Source organism: Numida meleagris, chromosome 2, assembly GCF_002078875.1.
Source record: "Numida meleagris isolate 19003 breed g44 Domestic line chromosome 2, NumMel1.0, whole genome shotgun sequence".
Taxonomy (NCBI): Eukaryota; Metazoa; Chordata; class Aves; order Galliformes; family Numididae; genus Numida; species Numida meleagris.
This window is the reverse complement of record NC_034410.1, coordinates 138215908-138238055: the sequence shown is the minus strand read 5'-3', so window position 1 is coordinate 138238055 and position 22148 is coordinate 138215908. Positions and strand designations below refer to the sequence as shown.

The 22148-nt window shown below is 46.1% G+C and overlaps 1 long non-coding RNA gene across 5 annotated transcripts in view; it reads right to left on the bottom strand.

Moving 5' to 3' along the window:
* Nucleotides 8592–22148, bottom strand: part of LOC110393760 — an 81509-nt gene continuing 67952 nt past the window's right edge. For all 5 annotated transcript variants that reach the window (XR_002435179.1, XR_002435182.1, XR_002435181.1 and 2 more), the window contains one exon: nucleotides 8592–10032. This is a non-coding gene — a long non-coding RNA (uncharacterized LOC110393760). The remainder of the gene's footprint in view (nucleotides 10033–22148) is intronic.

The following is a 22148-nucleotide window of genomic DNA, read 5'->3' as shown; positions in this document are numbered from 1 at the left end:
TTGAAGGGTATAATGATGGCATTCAAAGAAGGAAAAAACTTGAGCATATAAAAATATCATCGAAAACTCCCAAGGAACATGCTGCATGTGCAGGTTAGCTGGGTGCACAGACTTTCCCTTCACCATCACCAACAAACCAGAGCAGGGAGGCAGAAAGCCCAAGGAGGTGCACGATTCAGCTACAGATCTCAAAGTTTCTGTGTGATTATGCCCATGGCTCCCCCAGCACAAGATTACTGGCATCAGATCCAACTGATGACATTGTTTCCATGCATTTCTCCATCTCAGCCATGTCAACACATGCCAGTTTGTGATGCAAAACCATGCACTGCATCAGGGAACTCCTTCTACAAATCAACAACTCAGGCAAGAAATTTTTTTTTTGCATTATTCAAAAATTGCTGAATTCGCCTCCACCACTAAGTGATGGCTTTCTGTACAATCCCACAGAACCCAAGAAACCAACTGTAAATACAAGTTGCAAACTTAAGAGCAGTTATTTCTGACCAGCTCTGCAAAAGAGTAAAACACTTGGCTGAAGTTCAGTGTGCACTTGAGACAACAGGTGAATGAGCTACAGCATCATAAGGCTGGACAAATTCACTGCTTTCCCCAACCAAGAAGTAGTGGATGAATAACAGAGTGGCTGAGGTTGGAAGGGACCTCTGCGCCTATTTGCTCCAAGGAGGGACACCCAGAACAGTGTGCCCAGGACCATGTCCAGGTGGATTTTGAAGATCTCTAAGGAGGGAGACTCCACAACCTGGGTCTGTGTGAGATAGTGATGGCCTTTAAAAGTGGCTTCAGAGACACAAATTTCGGGAGTAATTTGCTCCTAACTGAAAACAGGAGTAATTGAATAGATATTCTGCTTCCTCTCCTTGCACACATAAATCCCTTTGCTGCTCACCAAGCTATATATATAACTCTCCCTCTCTCTACATATAGTTATGGATATATATCTACTTACCTTATATTTTTATCCTTTAGATATCCATGAGGATAAAAAAGGGAAGGGCACAGGCTCCTGCCCCACAGCCCCAGCCCTCCTGAGAGCGAGAGCTGCCCAGAGCTCCTGCAGGTGGGACCAGCCCCACCGAGCCTTAGTTCAGCCCTGAGCCCCATTACTTCGCTCTAGCAGCTCCTGAAGTTCCATGAAGAGGCCACGGGAACCCATGTAAATAAATAACCCCAGCCTCTGCTTCCACCTAGGCACCATTTAAAATTAGACTATTAGTGAGAAGCGCAGGGAGGAGGCTGCAATCCCAGCCCTGAACCTCAGGAAGGTTCCAGCCAGGCCCTCGCCCAGCAGCTGGGCTGAGTCACCCTGCATGGAGGAAGGCTTTCACCATCCGTCGTGCCCCAACAGGCCGCAGCCATAACGGGTTCCTCACCGCTGGGCACAACGTGGGGCCGCCAGCCAGGGTGAGATCTGGTGAGAACAAGCCCTGGGGAAGAAACTCATCTCTGCCCTGGGTTTACTGCCTGTCTGCTAGGTGGCGAACCAGCCTTTGCACCGCACCCGCCCTGCGAGACCAGAGCCGACCCACAGGGCGGGCGGGCATACAGAGTCACACCCGTTCCCAGGAAGGTTTAATGCCACTGAGAGCCTGCACTGGAGCCAGGGTGACTGCAAGAAAGAGGAGCAAACGGGTAATGTTTGCTTTGATGCTCTGCCGCTCCAGAAGCAAAGCCCTGCAGTGGGGAGGAAGAGAAGGAAAAGGAGGAAGAGAAGGAGGAAGGCTGGGCTGCCAGGGCTCACCCCCGTGCTCCTGCCTGTGCAGACATGCAGGGCTGAGCTCACGGCAGGTGAAGATCACGGGAGGGAACAGGAGCACAGCAGCGTCACCGCTGAGCAAGTGCCTGCCATTTCGCAGCCCTGGCCGTCCCTGGCGTCACCCGGCTCACCAAGCTCCTCCACCCATCACAGCCCAACAGGACCCAGTGCAGATCCACGTGGGCCATGGCTCTGAAACTCACGAGCCAGCGAGGAAGGTCGGCACCCGGTACCCGACTGCATCACGTGGCTCTGCATCACCCTAACATATCGGCATGAGGCAAGAAGCACGCTCTGGCTTTATAACTCAGTAGAATCTGTACTTCAGTTGTAACACTGACGGATTCAGGATCCAGAGGAAGAGAAGGTTTCTCCAGGCACATGGTCTCAAGCCATGTTGTATTTCCTGCCACTGCGGTGCTGCACAGAGGCAAGTTGTTCTGAACGGGTACGTGGGTACAGGGCTTATTACAAAAGAAAACAAAAGACATGTGCAGGAAACTAAAAATCATTATCGGCACCTAAATCTGGGCAGAGCGCCGTGCCAGGACACAGAGGGTGCCCTTTTCATCCCAAAGAGGTTATGTTCCAGGAGGCACTAATGTTTTTTATCAGCATTGCCACTGCTGTTAGCTCAGTAATGATGTCAAGCATAATTCGGCAGTGACAGCAAGGTTCAGGGCCTTGCATGAACCACAGTCTTGATCTACCTCTAGAAAGCCGACAGTAGCAACGGGATCAGAATAAATATAAAGGTGATATGATGGAAAAGATATCCTGGTGCCATTCCTGACACTTGCATCCTTCCTGTTCTTCCTCTTTAACTCTCCTCCAGAGATCTCAAAGCTCTTTAAACCTGCTCCAGCCCTGGGACCACCACCTTCCTGAGGGACAAGCCACAATGCAGAGAGGTGCCCGCTGTCCTTTCTAAGACAACCTGCTAAGACCAAACTGCATGACTTGTTTCCTTTTTTTCCATCCCCATCAGAAATGAACTCTTTAAAGCCTGAGGAATGCTGACTTTCTGGAGGGAGCAACAGTTCTCATAGGAGGAAGCAGGGGTGCCTGTTTTCCTATCCATGAAATAAAATCAATGCCGGCACGTGTCTGCAAGCACAAAGCACCATCTGGGTCAGTAAGGATTTATTTCTGCTCCACTGTTCTGCTCCCACTGTCCAGTCTCAAACTCTCTGTGTCCAAGGGGACTGGATCATGGTTAAACCAGTAAGCATCAGGGCAGGAAAAGACAACAAACACAGAATCACAACACAGAAAATACCTCCCCAGACGAGCATTCTGGGACTGGGGTGACCCAGCGATCAACTCCAGCTCTTCATCTTTCCTGAAATGCAGGGGCTGAAGGAACTCCCTGTAAAGAACAGGAGGGTGGGGGCAGAAGCAAAGGTAGGGGCTGGCTCTGATTTCATGCTGTCATGATGGGAATTGTGAAGGCAAGTGAAAGTAGAGAGATGGAAGAGCTGCCCTGACACACAAAGTCTGGAAGCAGGAGGGGAAGATTTAGATTCAACAGCAAGAAACTCATTGGGGTTTTGCTGAAGTCTCCACAGTTGTGATTTTTGTTAATAACAGATAAGACAGCCATGCCAGAAGACCAACAACCTGGACATGGCACTTGTGTGCATCACATCAATCCTGCCTTCATGTGGCTGCAGTGCTCCTCAAAATCCTAAAGACTCCCCCACCTCTGTCCAGCCTAAGGCAGCATGTGGCTGGGGCATGGTAAACAGAAATGCCCGTAGTGAGGAGGGCCCCAGTCAGAGGACCACCAAGATTATAGAACCATAGAAAGATTTGGGTTGGAAGAGACCTCAAAGCACACCCAGTCCCAATCCCCTGCCATGGGCAGGGTTGCCACCCACCGAATGGATCAGGGCCCCTTTCAACCTGGCTTTGAACACCTACAGGGATGGGGCATCCACAGCTTCTCTGGGCAGCCTGTGCCAGCGACTCGCTGCCCTCTCAGTGAAAGATTTCATCCTAACATCTTTCTTAAATCTCCTTTCTTTTAGTTTAAAGACATAAGATGAAGCAACGTATTTCTGTTCTCCTGCATGCTGTGAAGAACTGCTGCTTCTCAATCCAGGGCGCTAAATGTGTCAAGTGGAGAGAACAGTGTTTCTCACTTTGCCACAGACACAAGAGGTTCCTGTTTGCTCTTGTTTAATTAATACACTTGCTCTACTGACCCCATGTTGTCCACCCCATCCCCTCATATTCCTCATATTAATTCCTCTGGCCTTGTCTTAACCTCCTAAACTATCTTGCAAATGAACACCTAAAGGATTATCACTGTAACAACTAAGGATGACATGTCCAAAGTTCACACCTCCTGAGAAGCCTGTCAACCTAACCACGTAGAAATTGGACAGGAGCTATCCACCAGCAATGCCCATGACCAAAAATGAATGTGTCTGACATGTAGTATGGAGAGCTACCTCTGCTTCAGCTCTGGCTGTATGGAGCATGGGAGCAAGGCAATAAAATCCAGAAGCTGGGTGCACTACCCCTGAGCACCTCAACTCCATCCCAATGCAAGTACGCAACCATCGATTCACCATCACACAGTCCTGCTGGGAAAGAGGGTTTAACTAACATTTCCCGGTATCAGTGAGTGCAATTGCTATGCTCTGAATGCATCCCAGCTTTGAACGCACCACTAATTTAACCCTTCAGGCATGACAGTCTCCCGGCAGTATGCATCACTGGGAGCACTGGTGTTCCCAGCTAGTGGCAGGGCAGACTGACGGGGTTAGGCTGCATCCATCCTCACTAAAGACCCTTCAAGGCAGCATCTGTTAAGGACAGACCTTAAATAAAAACCTCCACGTATGTCTGGGGCTCAGACTCAGCTGCCTCTATTACACTGTCGGCATGACTGTCCATGGGCAGCTTGCTCCTGGAGGCAAAAGCTGGAGCCACCGCGTCTCTGCACACATACACAGCTAGCATGCAGCATTCACCTTCGTGATACAGATCTGGTGTCACTCATTTCCCAAACTTCCCAGGCCCTTTGGCTTCACGTGAAACCTCCGCAGCAGAGCTGGAAGTGGTGACGGTGGCAGCTGGCCGTGCTGAGGACCGCATTCCTCCCCCGGGAACAGGCAGCACACATAAACCAAAAAGCCGATTTGACTGCATCTTTCACATTCTTAGCAAGCCAACAAAAAACACTGCTTTTGTTGTTGTTGTTGTTTTTCTTCCTTTCTTTTTTAAAGTGACAAGGCTTTTAGGATTAATATTTGATTTTTAAATGCCAAGGTACTGTTAGATGCATCCGGGGACAATTCATTGGAAGCACAAAATATAGAAAAGTAAAATACATTCCGCAGCACAATACATAGGAGCTAGGTAATAGCTGTCCTCCTCCTCCCTGCCTGAACTCCACAGCTAAAAAGCTCACATCCTTCTCAGCATCCATGCACTAGGTTAAAGCAGGGAGGCTGTGGGCTCACAGGACAAGGGACAGCCCCACACTGACACAGCCACCCCACAATGACAGCTACTTTGCTCCTCCTGGCTCCAGCCCTTCTCCCCAGCTGCACTGGGAGGGCAGGCAGGCGGCCAGCTCAGCCAGCCAAGAGGTGCAATTACCATTAAAGCTAAGCAGGCTGGAGCAGGGGAGAGGAGAGGACTCCCCGACAAATGAATAGGTTTAACGCCACTCACATTCCTGCATTCCTGCATTCCTCCGCTGCACTGTAGTGAATAAACCCTCACAACTGCAAAAAATGAGGCGGTTTTGGTTAAGCTGCGTGAGTGTGTGTGTGTGTTTTGTAACCTTACACCTTTGCAGACAGAGCCCTGCTATGTTTGTAATCTAGGAGCTGAGGTTTTCCAGAGCCAGCTCCTGTAACCAGGCGGAGACGTCAGCACATGACTATTTTATGGGAATAGGATCCCATCACAAGTGTGCAGCGATGGAATGGAAGTGTGCAGAGGCACCTCGCTGTGCAGCACAGGTCCCTGACACACACACACAATGCCAATTCTGATCATGTTACACTCAAGCCTTTTCACTATCTGTATAGGTTGAGCTGCAGAGGATCCAGTCTGGGTCTGGATGCAATAATAGTACTTGTTTGCTCACGGTTTTGTTGAAAAATGCAGTGCCTTATTAACCAAAGGTCAGAATTCCCAAGAATCTTGCCTTGCTCCTTTCCCATCTCTTCGTAATTCCCCAGCCCAACTTCAGGTCTCCCTTCCGTGGGTTTTGACCATGGTCACATTCTTCTCTTCCTTCCCTTCACCTCCATCAAAACATACACCAAGCTCTTCTCCTCACACATGACCCACAGACTTCCCTCTCTACTCCACACTGGTCTCCTTAAGCTCAAAATAAAGTCCTGGGACATCATTTGGATGCTCCTACATACAGCATCCAAATCCACCGCTACCACCCAGGATTTTATTTTTCCATATACCAGCCAACCCAACGACCCCTCCTTCAGAAATGTAACTTCTGTTTTCTCTACCCCGCTTCACCTTCTCAAAGCTCCCCTCCTTCCCTACCTCATCACACAAGAGCTCCCTAACTCTCAAGGCCTAACTCAGGCCCTACGCTAACTGCTACCTGCTGCTCACTCTTACAAAATCTACTACTTCATTGCAAGCAGGTCTCCTGGGCCAATCAATATAAAACATATATGATAGCAAATGATACTTTCTCCTTTCCCGCCCCTTTCTTGCCTGGTAGGAATTCCCCTGATATCTGCCAAACAATCTCACAGACTTTATCAAAACTCTCTTTTGCCACGACATTTACAAGAAACCTCACTGTGAGGTTGCTAGTGTTGAGATGCATCTGACAAGATGATCAATAGCATCCTGGCATTCTCATTTTACTCCCTCATCTGCATGTATTCAACCACATCCTTCTGTCACTGTTACAGACCATGACCTCCTTGGGGGATGGGCAGTTTTGATTCATCATCTGTACAAGGTGAATCTTGGGGCACAGTTAGTGCTCCTAACGTCACACTGGCATGAATAGTATGTGTAACACCCATCAGGGTCTGATATCCCTTTGTATTATGTATGAATCCTACATTTACAGCACAGAAAATGGCCCAAAAGTCCACTCACAAAATGTTGCCAGGAGACCACAAACTACCTGATGTCATTTCACAGTGCAACAAGAGCCTGTCTCAGCTAGGTGTGCTGTTGTTGCATCTGGGTATATTGGGTATATAAGATGTCCCATTCGTTCTCAAATCACGGAACAAACCATTCCTACCTGTTACTATGAGCATCTCTACATCATTCTTGGAGGCACAGAAGGCACCCTATGGCCAGAAACACACATCAGGCAGCTCTGACACTAGCAATTCAGCAAACTGCCTTTGCAAGGCTCTGTGGATGCTACTGAGCAAATGTGCAGGCATCTTTGAAAAAACATACTCCTTGTGGATATGACTTTCCCTTGGCTGTGTCTGTCCAGAAAGGGCTTACATGGCCAGTCCATCCACAATGTTATGTGGGTTGATCCTGCCCCACATCACCACTAGTGCCACCAGCTCACTGCCTAATGAAAATTCAGTAGTCACATGAGATGCGTACTGCATCACATAGCAGGATGCATTTTGTTTTTTTGCTTTTCATCCTTTATTTGCACTTGGTCTGAGTCTATTCAGAAACAAAAGAAGCCAGGCACAAGCCGCAGACAACACACTAGACCTTAGAAATAAAGTGAGAGCTCTCTTACCACTTTCAGTGCTCCTTCCTGGGACTCAGCCTCATCACTGCCAACCTGCCTCATGCAGAGAGACTTGCTCTGCCTTCCCCCAGGCCCACACTAGAGCCTCAGATGAAATCATTTTTCAAGGCTCAAAACAAACCATTTCGCAAACACACACGCAAAAACGTTTCTTGTGCTACACTGTATTTTTCATCTTGCAATCACTTGTCCTTTAAGTCAGCTACCAGAGCTTTTGGGCAGAGCTCCTCCAAAGATGAAAACACTTTTTTCTGAGAATCAACAAGATTCTGCTTAGTTGAACGTAAACAACTCCCTCTGTTTTATTAACACAATGTTTTCAAATTGCAGGCATTTTCAGCATCACTTTGATTATAGCCATGCATGTTCCATACGTCCAGTGCTAGGCACAGCCAAAGGCAAGGTCTAGGACTCAGACGAGCAGATCAAGGAGGAATTTCACAGGATCCTAGTGGGACACGTCTACCTAGACATGTTCAGGCAGACCTGGGCTTGCTCCACTTGTGCTAAGGTCAACTGGACTCAACTCAGCTTAAGATAAAAGCCACGGAGCCACATCAGCACAATGCTCTGCCCAAGCTTGTATGTCCGAGGTGTGTGCTCTGGGCAAATGCCAAGCAGACTTTGATTCTGTCTTCCACAACAGTTCCATGAGAATGAGAGGGTTATAAACCCACTATGGACCCACTAAGATCTGGAAATTTCCTAGCAGCTATGACCAGTAACTACTAGAAAGAACAGATTTAAGCGCACAACACTACCCCATTTGAATGGTGGCTTTCAAGCCAATTGCTATGGGAGCTTCACAGAGATCTGTATAGCATACTGTACAAGTTCATGGAAAACAACTAAGAAAGGCAAGCTTATTGTCAGGAGGCTTCAATTTCCTCGAGAGGAACCCACACTTCCACAAAACATAAAAATATTTAGGAACCCAAGAGGTGAGAATGGTGGAAAACCAGTTAAAAGGTGTATTTGGAAGACATATAATGAAGGGAAATCCACCGTTGGGTGGCAACAGCTGCTTAAAACCCAACCCAACTCAAACAAACAAAACCCCCACAACAATGACTTCACTGCTATGGTTTGCAAGGAATAGTTTATTCAACAAAAAAAGAATTGTTCACAGGGAAGTAAGTGAATTGAAATTTAGCCAACGCAAAGATAAATGTGAAAACACAAAAGCTTTAAGATCCTAAGTGATCATCAAAAGGCAACTCCAAAATGCATCTCTTAAAGAAGGGAAAATAGCCATTTGCTGCATTGCCAACTTCCCTGTGTACAGATGGCACCTGGACGTGCACAACAAACCATCCCAGCAACCACCAGGCTCAATCACATTTAGCTTGAGTGCCTCAGTAAATACATGAGAAGAAAGCATATTTCTAGATGTACATGGGTGACAAGACAACCACACACAGAAATAAAAGGAGATGATGTACTGGGCTTTTCCCTCCAGTTGAAATAAAATTATACCCTATGCTGTGCTTATCTGTGGAGGGTTTGTATTAGTTTTAGTACAGTTTGAAGAGCTGATCCAGTTTAGCAGGATGCTTGCAAGCAGCTCATCCTAATGGAACGATTCTGATTTTCCTTAAGGATTTCAAGCTGCCTCAGACAAACAGCAAAAACTATTCTCAGGTATCAAACACATTTATTTTATCTCTTTTCAGAAGGAAAAACACGTTTTGCTACTCCCTGCCTCTGTGTGAATGAACCAGCTAAGAAAGAAAATAAGACGGACACTTAGTCTAAGATATGAGGAATGGAATACAAACAAGAAGTTTTTAAAATTGCACAGAATACAGAAGTGGGAAAGAACAGTGAATGAAGAGACAAAACACCAAAATGCCCTTTGAAGTGGTGTGCAGAAAGGGCTCCAACATGGCCACTCATCAACCTGATGCTGCTCTCCCAGCTCCATGTTCTACCAGCACCAGTGCTGAACTAAATTCCTTGCAGTGCGCTGAGCATCCCACCCCATGTGGTCCAGCAGCCAAGCCACTGCAGACGTGTGCCCCACAAGGTGGCTCAGAGGTACAGTTTGGTGGCTTGCAGCTTGCACGGTGTCAGTGTGGTGATGCAGAACCAAGCCAAAATGATGAGTTTGGTGGAAAGACTTCATGAGGCACTGGCAAGAGTGCTCAGGAATGCACAGCCCTAGGGCAGGGTGTGGGAACATTTCAGTAGGGACCAGTCAGAGCATACAGTTCCATAGTGTCTAGGTAAGTTTTGATGGTTGGACCTGCTCGGCACTCATCCCACGGAGAAGCCCACATCTGACCTGGATCAAAGGCATGCTGTGGGGCCATCCCATGGTTCCAGGAAGGGTTGTAATGGTCATGAAACTCCAGTCTGCGACGGAGATGGAAGTGGGAAGTATCACCCTGGAAGCAGGTTCACATGGAGGAGGAGTGAGACTGTCAGTAGCTGCTGCGGTTGGTTTCCAATCCAGAACACTGGCAAACGGTGGGTGTAAAGAAATTACTGAGGCTCCAGTTTTGTGGCTTTCTGCTGCCTTCTGTGTAAAGCAAGTTTGAGTATTAAGACACACAAAAAAAACATAACAAAATAACAAAACAAAAAAAAAAACAGCTGAAGTGATAAATGCCTCATGTTTGAAAGAAACAGTGCTCCCAAAATAAACCATGTACGCTCTCGCTGCTAACTCAACTTTGCAAAGAAATACGTTCACCAACCAGAAACGAAATAAATGCATTATTCCCCACACCTCTTTTGCTCTTTACTTCTCAATGAGATGCTGACTTCAAAGACCGGCGGGAGCCATTTGGATGCTAATAGCATTAAGCACCTGCAATCTAAGAAATAAACCCTTTCCTGGAATCCACACCCCCACCTAACCCAACCCCCTCCTCATGCTCTTTCACCCACTGCTTGTAGATCCACCTTTCCCAGGGATGGCTCTTGTATTTCAGCATCCTTCTCTGGACTTTAACCCACCTAACTCCTCCTCTCCCCAGCTCAGTAGGCACTGGGAACAGCCTGAGGCAGAGCTCCACACACTTCAATGTTTGATTTTTCTATTTTCCTTTAACACTATTGTCTTTGGAAATTGTTTTGGTGGGGTCACAGCTGGTTTACTTACTGCTTCATCTATCCGAAAAATTACACAAGTACTCTGCAAGGCTATGGAAGTGCATCATCCCAATCCAAAGTGCTCAGCACTTGATCTATAGGCTCCTTGCTTGAGTTTCAGCTTCAGCTTCACCACTGAAGCCCTCTGCGTCATTGCAAGCAGCTCTCACTTGCTCCCAGCCCTAATTTCCCAGCTATTAGATGGGAGCAGCCAGACTGGAGCCTGCCTGGTAGGGACAGGGTGAAGGCTGCGCCCATGAGACTCACGGGCGCTGATGCATTAGGAAGCAGCAGCATTAGCGCCTGCGATGCCTAGCAAAACCACACAGCTCCTCCTCAGCTGGACAGTGTCAGTGACATCCATTAATGTAATTATAAAAGGAAAGCAGGTAAAGGGGGGAGTTCACGGGCTGCCAGCTCCATCAGACTCAGGTCTGCTCCCATCTTCTGCTTCTGGACCAAATGCAGCCACTGAGCCCTACCACATTTCACTCCCAGCATCTCTGACAAAGCTCAAGTTGCCCTCTTGAAACATGACAACATGGAAAGCTTTGGATCCAACCTCAACCAACCTTCCCTTGCAAATTCACGTCCAAAAAAGGTGTCTGGAGAGGTGCTGTGCAGCCTCAGCTGAAAGGCAGCTATCTTAGCACGAGGAAGGAGGAAAGGTGGGGAGCACTGAGCAGGAGCAGCATCCAGTGGTGAGGACCATGGGGTGCCTGGGGACACGGTGAGGTGGATCCCTCTCACTCCTACCTCGTTCCCAGGAGGACTGCGTTGGATGAGCTCCACTCCAGAGCAAAACTAACTGAAGGAAAAGCATGGATTTAAATAATCCCCTTTACCAAAAGCTATCAAAGAAGAAGCGAGTGGTAAATTTGGATCAGTTCTGAACTTAGAAAAGAGGAGGCTCAATCACGTTAAGCACATGTCTTCCCTGCAGAGCTCACCCAAAAGTAGCACACACCTGAAGTCACATACATGCAGAAGAAATAAATGAAAAGAGGTTTCCTACTCCTTTAATCAGCTTCTAACTCCAGCTGCTCGGTAAAACAGGACAGCTGCTCAACAGGAGCCCTATGTGAACAAGTCGGAGGTGCAATGGGCATTTTTGTGGAAATCTTCCTTTTTTCAACAAATGTACCTTAGAAATCAAAAGCAGCCCACGGGAAGACCCAGGGAAACCTGAGATAACAGCAGTCATTCAACTGATGTGTCATTTTCAACAAAGCAAAGGCAAAGCATTTAAACTCAGTGAAGTTAAAGCACACCTTGAAAGTTGTAAATGAACAAAAAGTTAAAGAAGCGCGAAGCAGAAAAACCTGAAGTTATTAATGGAAAAAGAAAAGGAAATGGAAAGAGAAATGGAGAAGGAAATGGAAAAAGGGGATAGCAGCTCTTCACCCAACCCACCACTGTTTTTAATGGGCCACAAGAGCATTTCAACACCTTCCGTCAAAAGACAACATTTATTTAACTTACACAAAACAGTGAGCTGGCACAGACTTGCTGTCCCCAAACCTCTTCACAGCTCCTTATTTTGCCACACTAAATCCTGGCTTTTTGTGTGCAGGCTCCTTGCAGGAGGCCGTGGCGACCATCAGGGCTGGGGCTTCACCCCAGAAACTGCACTGTGAGGGAGATATTCTTTACACAGAGGGTTGTGAGGCATTGGAATGGTTTGCTCAGAGAAGCTGTGGATGCCCCATCCCTGGAGGCGTTCAAGGCCAGGTTGGATAGGGCCCTGGGCAGCCTGATGTGGTGGGGGGCTGTCCTGTTCATGGCAGGAACTAGACGATCCTTAATATCCCTTCCAACCTAAGCCATTTTATGATTTGATGATTTTCTGCAGTATCCTCTCACTCAAACCATCCTCTGTGCTGTAAGTGCCACAGGGATGAGCACCAGCAGCCTGCTCCACATCACCAGGCTGTTTATGGTTTTAAGTGATATGCTTAAAGCAGAGGGAGGGGAAAATCTTCACTGAGAGGCAGAAAAACTGGGGAACAAGCAGAGAGCCCACTGCACATCACCAATTCGGAAAGTGTCAAAATACAAGGTCTGCAAGGCTGTGGGTGCTAAGACAAGGTGGGAACACGATGCTGCTCATATCACCCCTTCCTTGACACCTGACAGGATAAATTCTGTCTTCCTCATGCCACAAACATAGCTGTGAGGATCCTGGCTGCTGTGCTTTGCACCAGCTGTGCCATGAAAGTGAGAGTAGGAGGAGCCCTTCTCTGGGCCACCTGAGAATGGAGAGCATCTCCTGCCCTGTCAAACATGCACTGCTCAGAGCTGCTGCAGGGACAATCTGCAGCGATTCCAGGGCAGCCTGGGGAGTTTCAACAGCTACCTGAAAAGCAGCTCCCTCTGAGTGGCACACAAACACAAAAAATACAACATCAACTAGTGAAAATATCCTTTAAATATCCTAAAACACAGGATATTGCAACATGGTATTTCAACATCAAGAAAGGGGGGAAAAGACACCCACTCCTCCCATTCTTTTTCAAAACAGATCATCCACCTTATCAAATTAGAACAGCATTAGTAGTACCACTGACTGGCCAAGCAGCGTCCCCAGCTCAGCAAACTGCTGAATCCCAGGACCGATGAACTGTGGATCTGCCGCTCCCCTGCATGTAAATGGCCAGCCTGTCCTGTCTCATCCCATCCCACCTGTCCCATCCACTGCCATCCCATACCATGCCATGCCATGCCATGCCATGCCATCCCCTGCTATCCCATTTCATGCCATGCCGTCTCGTTCCATCCAATTCCATTCCATCTCACAGAATGCCTCCAGCCTCAGCACCTCACCCCAAAACTCCCACTGCTCTTTCCAACCTCCTTACTCACTCATCACAGTAAAGCTCTGAGCAATTTTCAGCATTGATTCAGAGGTCCATATTTCCTGATGATTTTTTTTTGTTTCTTACTGGCTGTGTATTTCTGGCTAAGTCAACAGCTACAGTCATTGCTACTACACATTGCCCTCAGTTGCAGGGCTAATTTAGCCCATGGTAAAAGAAACTGCAGTTCTTTCTGATTAATTCCACAGAAATGTCCATTGCTCAGACAGAAGTCTGCAAAGCCGACTCGAACTAGTCACTGAATTAGTTTAAAACAATTAAATTTCTGCGGATGAGGATCCTCTGGCAACCCAAAATATCCTTCCAGGGCTTTTATTCACTTTTCATGTAATTTTTTTTGTTCTGTTTTTATTGTCACCATCAGGTTTAATCACAAACAGACCAAAAACACCCAAACTGGTCAGCCCATCACGGTGTAACCCCAGTTAACAGTTTGTTTCCGTAACCAGCTTCCCTGCAGAAGGACCTACCCAATTTCAGGGTCAGTTCTGCACACACTTCAAGATTCACTTTGAAGGAACAGATGTCCACCAAGGAGGTGCAGGAGCTCAAGCAAACCCCAAAGGTGCCCCATGCAGAAGGCAGTGAAAAAAAGCAGGAGGCGATTTGGCAAGCAGGGTGTGATTTGGCAAGCAGGGTGCTTGGATATCATGTGCCATGCTGCAAGCGCTGGACAGCCATCCTCACCAAGAGAAGGTTTCACCGTGTCACTGCAAGCCACCAGGACCCAAAAGACTCTGAATCGGACCTGGGGCATACAGAAAAAGCCAAGTTTGCAAAGCAGAGATGCACAGTGCTCCTTCACGCACCTCTCTCTCAAATTTCATGAAATAAGAAAACAAGGCTGCAGGTATTTCCATCAGCTGGTACTTTACGAAACAAAATGCCTGTCTCGATGCTTAGAAGTAGAAGCAGAGTCAGTGCAACCCCATGCAACTCCCCATGCAACACCAGAAATGCCTCTTCCTCTCCTTTCCCTTTTGTTGAAACATCATTTGAAGCAAAAGCCCTGAAATGCAGTAACCACAGAAAAGCAAGCAAGCAAATTACAAAGTGAGCGCACAAAGCACATGATGACATTTAAAAGTGAGGTTGCTCTTACTCATTTGTATTTCAAAGGCCAGGTTGACACAAGACATTTTTCCTGTTATAGCTTTGTCTATTAAGGGAACAGTAGATATTTTTGACTGTACAGTGTTAGCCAAAGCCTTCCTGTAGATGCAGCTGCAGTGACATTCAGATCTCGAGTGGAGAGCTTTGGGTCTGACCTGGGAAACCCCTACTAGGTCTGATAGAGCCCACGCTAGTCTCAGAAGGCTTACTCATGTCCATATACTCATCGACCCTTCCAGAACCAGCTATGTCTTGGGTGACTATGAAGCCGAAAATGTTGAGTGTTTCCTTTCCTTCGGCAATTTCACACTGCTGAAACCTTCTCAGCTTCAGCAGAGCTCTCAATGAAAAAGGTGACAACAAGTGAAAAACCTCAGGCTCAACGTTTTAACACCTCTGTAGCCCCTATCAAACTGCAAGGTCTCCTTTCTTTGCAGAAAAGAATGTTTCGATGAAATCAACAGTAACAGCCCCAGTACTGAGGAAGAGGACCACAAGTGCTAATCTGATTATCTGGTGGCAAGCTGTGGTACTCCTCAAAGCAAGAGCCTCATTTTCTTGCAGTCCAGCATGTCCTGGTTTCAGCTGGGAAATTTCCTCATGGTGTTTCAGCTGTTGCTGAGCAGTGCAGTACAGAGCCAAGGACGTTTCAGTTTTTCAGTTTCTCGTACTGTCCTTCCAGTGAGAGGGGCTGCAGGGGCACAAGGAGCTGGGTGGGGGCAGAACCAGGACAGCTGAGCTGAACTGGCCAAAGTGATATTCCGTACCATATGGCATCATGCAAAAAAAACTTGAAGAACAGTGGGGAGTTGGCTGGGGGATATCAGCTGTTCAGGGACTGCCTGAGCATCGGTCAGTGGGTGGTGAGCAGTTAATTGTGTTGTGTATCACTTGTTTTGTGGTTATTACTATTATTTTTTCTTCTTCCTTTTCTGTCTTATTAAATAGTTTTATCTTAACTCACAAGCTCTACTTTGTGTTGTTTGTTTTTTTTCCAGTGCTCTCCCCCATCACACTGGGACGGAGAGGTGAGAAAATGGCTGTGCGGAACTGAGCAGCCTGCCAGGTTAAAGCACAACACAGCAACTTGATGTAAAATCAAGGTAAAATTGAACACACCAAGGCCCTTGTATGAGACTCTGATGCTCTGCTTAGGCATAACACCTCCCTCAGCTGACAACCTCAAAACTGGTAGTCAGGGTACATGGCAAATTTAGTTGTAATAATTTCACCCTTTTATCTTTCTTCTGTCTCGAGGAAACTAACCCTCCACGCCACCCCACAAGACATACCTTTTTAAGTGCCCATTCTCAGGTTATCAAACTCGAAACTCCGGAGCTTCTTGTAAACCTTTATTTGCCTATAACAAATACACCTGTCTCAATTCAGCTGGGCTGGCATTTACATTATGCAAACACATAAAACTGACATGGTCATGGCAGACCAGGTCTCTATCTCCTCTGCAAACACTATCTTGAGGCCTTAAAGACACGACACTGAAACAAAGGTCATTAATGTCCTTGCAATAGGAACATCATCTTCTGAGCAGGACCAAAAGATGGGCCAGTCAAATGGCCATCATGCTCCTTGGGTTCCTTCAGGTTGGAGCTGACCACAAGGGATCACTTCTCTTCCATGACTTGACCTTAGGGTTAAATATTGCTCCTCTTCTGCTTCAAGAGCACACTCATGCTGTTAGATTCCTCTTCCCATTATTAAGTTGGAGCACATGGCCCTAGCACCATCCAAATCCACCCCTACCCCATCACCTCAGGAGGAAATTTTAGTTACTCAGTTGTATACTACCCAAAGCAAGGCAAAATTCCATCTTGACACAGACCCATTTGAAATTACTCATTCAAAAGGATGTGAGGACGGAGGACAAGAGGGAAGAGAAGATGTCTGCAACCAATTTCATCCTGTACAACTTAAGTATTTTTTTCTAGAAATAAGGACAGTGGGCACACTGACAAATAAAGACGGTGACAAATATTTTCTTCCATTCACTAGACTTAGTGTCTGTATTGCAAACTTTCTGAAGAGTCTCCAGTGACACAGGCCATCATTCCAGGAACAGCTGACAGAGAAGCAGAAGTAGCAGGGCATAAAGGCCCCCCTTGCCTTCATACAGCAAGAGTGGTGGATAGTTCACATCTTCTCTTGCTGGGGAGAAGCAATGGTATCATTTAGGGATGAAGGGAAGCAAACTGGGACAGGTCACAGAAAGGTCTGGCAATGGACTCGACACATCTGACCCGACACCCCCACCACAAAAGTGAGAATGATTTCCCTGTGACAGCGCAGACAAGACAAGCTTGTATAAATCACATACAGTGATGCAGGCATGCACAGAGCTACATATGATATATATAAAGTATACACCAAAATAACACCAAGGAGTGCAGATGCCAAAGCAAGGATAAAATTAGCTTATTAGAGAAGAGGCAAAATCTTATAAGATCATGGAAAAAAAGCCTATTTTGAACAGTAACGATCATGCTTCAAAAATAGTGGATATTCTTGGCTTGGAGCCCCACATACCACAACAGACGATGATCACGTTGGATGTCACAAGAGAAAAATCAGCCAGAAGGTCCATAGCAGATATCCCAGGAAAAAAAAAAACAGACTGCACGTATTAGGGTTCTGCAGTAAATGACTTCCTTGGCATCACATAGCGTACAGTGTGTTGTCGATGCAGCCTTCTTCTGAAGTGCAATTTTCTTAGAATCATTTGCCCATACATGGCAAAAATAAGCAGAAGATTGGAAATAACTTTTCAAAAGCCATTCCTTTAAGGTTAATTCTATATTAACTACACAGAAAGAAATGTTGGCAGAGAATGCCAGGACGCCATCCTTGAGACTTAACCCAGATAAAGCAAGAAAGTCAATAATGTCAAATGTATATAAATTAGACTAAAATAATACTGTATTTAGCTCAATTACTTCAAAAAAAAAAAAAAAAAACAAGTCAAGGTGCAAAATGAGGCTGCAAACAAAAGAAAATGGGTCAGACAGTTGTCAGCACCTGTAATCTGCACTCGGATAACGTGCCTAAGGATATCAAAGGAGGCACACATGTATCCCAGGTCTAGGAACCATTTAGCAACACTACTATGAAGGTGAGGGTAATAAATACAAGGGAGCAATAAGCTGTAATAAAGGATACTATAATATTAAACAATAATTAATCAACTTCAAATAATGACATTAATTATATTAAGCAATAATAAATGCAAGCCATAATCAGAATCAGTGTGCCCAAAACTTGTTAAGAGCACCCAGAGAGGGAACAACATGGCCCCTGTTTGAAAAGACACACTCTGCCCCACTCCTTGTGGGCAAGACTTTGATGGCAAAACTTTGAGTAAAATCTCTCTCTGGCACTTTCTAAAGACAATGTGACACCTGATAACCAAACACAGCTCTAATTCTGCCAGTTCAGTTTACAGCACAAATTTTCATAACTTTCCTATCCTTTTGGCGGGCATTTTACTGGATCACTTGGTCACCGTCACAATGAATGAATTACACACACACAGTAACTTAGTATCTCTCCCCAAGGAGCAGTCCAACTGATAGCTTGAAGTGAGGTGCTGACCTTGGTTATCCTACCTTCATTATTTCTCCTGCAAGAAACCACAACAAAAACCTCAAGTGAAATTGTCCTAATCTCTCCTGGAGATACTGATTTCAGTTGTGGACACTATTTGAAGCTTCATGAAAGGAATATCTTATATAAAAAAGTTTGCGGTGCTGTACAGCAGTAAAATTGTTTTCAAAACCTGAACTCACCAGTTCACCAGGAGATACCCAAGTGTATGCATTAACCCTTGGCATGCTGGCATTTTCTAAGATGCTGCCTATGGCTAAGATGAGCACAACCTGTGATCCCTGACATAGTCACCTGCCTACTGCTGTAACCACACAGCAGTTCCAAATGTCACATTTATACTCCATTTCTGGAAAGCAAGGAGTTATTATTGAACTCATTTTTTATACAAGCAACATTAAGGAATTAACAGGAAGGGCTGCTTTCTTCCTAATCTTAGCTGTCCAGTAGTTAGGCATCTCCAGGTGGACCAAAATACGAAACAGATATTTAGGCTTTTGGGAGTAAAATAAACTAACCAGAATCACCAGCTTTATGCTCTTCGGGACTATGTTTGGACAGGAAATCTTTCCAGGAAAAGATCATCTGTAAAGCCTCATCTATATGGTAAGGCCTAAGGAATTATGTCACTTCGCAATGTATATCTGATGTCTTCCCAAAGAAGGACACAACTCAATTAACCAGTATTCTTGGTACGTCATAATAAACAGGCAATCTGCAGAAACATCAACTCTCCCTGTTATGACTACAGGGAATGACAAGATACAAAACCCTCACTCATCTCATCCCATCATGTCACTCAGAGCAACAAAACCTCTTTCCCATGGGCAACACTCTCCTCTACAGCTGAGCTTCACCTACTGCTGCTGAAGGCCTCTCAGGTCCTCCTGTTTTAGGAATCTAGTTGACAAATTCAGTTAGGGAGGCAAAAAAAAAAAGAAATCCAAAACCAAAACTAACTTATACAGCCACTTGGTTGCCCAGAGTTGTGGTAGACGCCCTGTTCCCGGAGACATTCAAGGTCAGGCTGGACAGGGCTATGAGCAACCTGATCTAGCTGTAGTTGTCCCTGTTCACTGCAGAGGAGTTGGATTAGATGGCCTTTAAAGGTTCCTTCTAATTCAGATGATTCTATGATCTGTCTGCAGTTTGCAGTAGAGGAGGCAGATATTCATCATGGTGATGGTTAAGAAACCCCAGAGCATTCAGATGTTAGCTCATAAACCTCGGATTTAACAACAAATCTTCCTTGACCTCCGCCTCCTTGCTCTAGCTCCATACTGTTTTCAATACATAGCTTAATAATTTGGAAAATAAATGTAGTCTTCTGGAAAAGGGTCAAATTTATAAGAGGAAGTTATCCCCACAAGAAGTTGCTACACCAGAGCCTCATTCAAGATTGCCTGGCCTTCATGAGACACCACTGCAGGACATGCTGTGGATGCACTCACTGCCCACTGGTGCCATCACTCGATGCCCAAGAAGACCTCTCCCTGCTTCCCCCAAACTCACTGAGCATCCCATCTCGGCTGAAACTACTAGTAAACAACAAAAGGAAGGGCAGCGTCCACAAACTGTGGCCCAAGAGGATTGTGCAGGGCACTGGGCAAATCCTTCCTGCAGGAAGAGTAGTGAAGGGCTGGAAGGGGCCATGTGGAAAGGAGGTGATATCTCCATTCCTGAATGTTCAAAAGACTTGGCTCTGGCTGCCCTCCCCCATTACTAGTAGAATGAGACCTCCCATGGTCTCTTCTGGCCAGCAGTGCAGGGTCTCCACCCCAGGTCCTGCTGTGCTGTAGGAGACCGTGAAGGCTCCCCGCCTCTCCACCAGCTCTGTTGCTCCAAGCTCCTAGCTGTGGACAAGGTCTGGATGACATCCCTCAACTCCTCAACAAGTCCTTCCTCGTCACATCATCAAGCCTTCCAGGAAAGGCAGCGCAGACCCTGGGAAGATGCAAAGGTCAGGGGCAGATCTGTGAACAGCGAGCAAGGCAAAGGCATGGAGGGATGAGAGCTCACGCAGAAAAGACACACAGGCTATGGTACAAACCACCTCTGAGAGCATCTGTTTGTACACATACAATTTAACCCACCACAGACACTTAGCTTTAATAGGAAGCAGCAAGACCGAACATACCGTTAATGTAAAACCTAAATAAAAGACCAGAACACATCTGGTTCTTTCACATTCAGCATCTTGACACTTCCATAAAAAGCTTCCACCTTACATTCAGCTGCCCACCCTGCCCTAATCCTTTTGTGTACAGATGATCCACATATTAGGTTATGGTCATCAGATGGTTCAGGTTTATGGCTGCTGTATTGTAATGTTTAACTGCCGTGTCCAGCCAGAAGACACGGTTAGAATGTCATAAAACAGATAAACATGACATTGCTGTGATGCTACAAAAGCAATATGCAGCTAGTTCTGATCACAAATGCAGACAATATATGCAAATATTTCAGTGCTTCATCTTGCATATTTGAAAAAATAAAAACATCTATTTAGTGTTAACTAAGTATATGCATCACCCACTTCACCTGTCAGAAAAAAAATACCTGTGTCAGTCTTTCCTGTATACCTCCACCAGACCTTGCATGTGAGACCCAGATGGTCATAGACACAACCCAGTTCACAAACCAGAATGGACTGCTTTGCTTCAAGGGCGTGCTCCTCCTGAGCACCACCGTGTGCTGGCTCAGATGATCGTGGGAGCTGCTGATGAAGAGCAGCTGAACATGGAGAGGAAAATGCAATGAGCTGAAGGAAGACAAGACGGAACAACATCACCGGTTATTTTTTCCAGATTTATTGCATCTGTTCTGAGAGGATGTAATGCCTCAAAACTTTTGATCCAAAGTTTTGGTGGTGCCCACATGCGCAAGGATGAAGCACGGTATGGTTGTGTGCTGTGTAACCTGCTGTTCCCTTCTCCGGATCTGATCTGGGCATTCATGCAAATGTTTGTAATCCCATTGGGGGGGCTACTTTAGAGAAGTAAAAATGCCTGAAATAGGAGAAAGCCCAAATGTTTATCATTACATCCTGCACGTATCAAATGAAATCAGAAAGGGGAAGGATCAACACACAGCCAATAAACATTCAACCCTTGTGGCAAAGAGGCAACACCTTGGCTTAAAGGGATGCTGAGAAAATGCTTGTTAACAGAAGAAAAAATAGACAATAACACAATAAAATCATCACTGAGATGAGGTGGGGCATGTTACTTTGCAGGACAGCACACATAACTGCCGACTGCAATACAATAAAAATACAGCAGGAAGAGGGAGCAAGGAGGGAGAACTGCCATCCATGGGTGAGGGGTTAGCCAAAAATGCTTGCTAGAAAAGACAAGTGCCAAAATCACAGCATAAGCATCAACTTAAGAAGAATTACAGAGACATCTTGACTGGAAAAGACCTTCAGGATCACAAAGTTCAACCATCAATGTAACCGACCGAGTCCCATCATTAAATCACGTCCCTTTGAGCCACATTACATATACCTCAAATACCTCCAGGGATGGGGACTCTACCACCTCTCTGGGCAGTCAGTTCTAATACTTGACCACCTTCTCCATGAAGAAATTCTTTCTGGTATTCAATCTAAACTTCCTCTGGTGCAGCTTGAAGCTGTTGCCTCACATTATGTATCACTTGTCACCTGAGAAAAGAGACCAACACTCTCCTCATGGCAACCTCCTTTCAGCTAGTGATGAGCTCTCCTCTCAGCCTCCTCTACTACAGACTAAACAGCCCCAGTTCCCTCAGGCATTAGGCAAAGTACAGCCTAAAATCTCCTGCAGGTACATTTAAACTAATTGCTACGCTGCTTTTGCAACAGCAAACAGGCAGTGAGCTTTGGTAGCTCACCACTGGGCTCTGAGCCCTCAGACTGCATTGACAGAGGAAGGCTTTAAGCTGCTATGTGCACTAG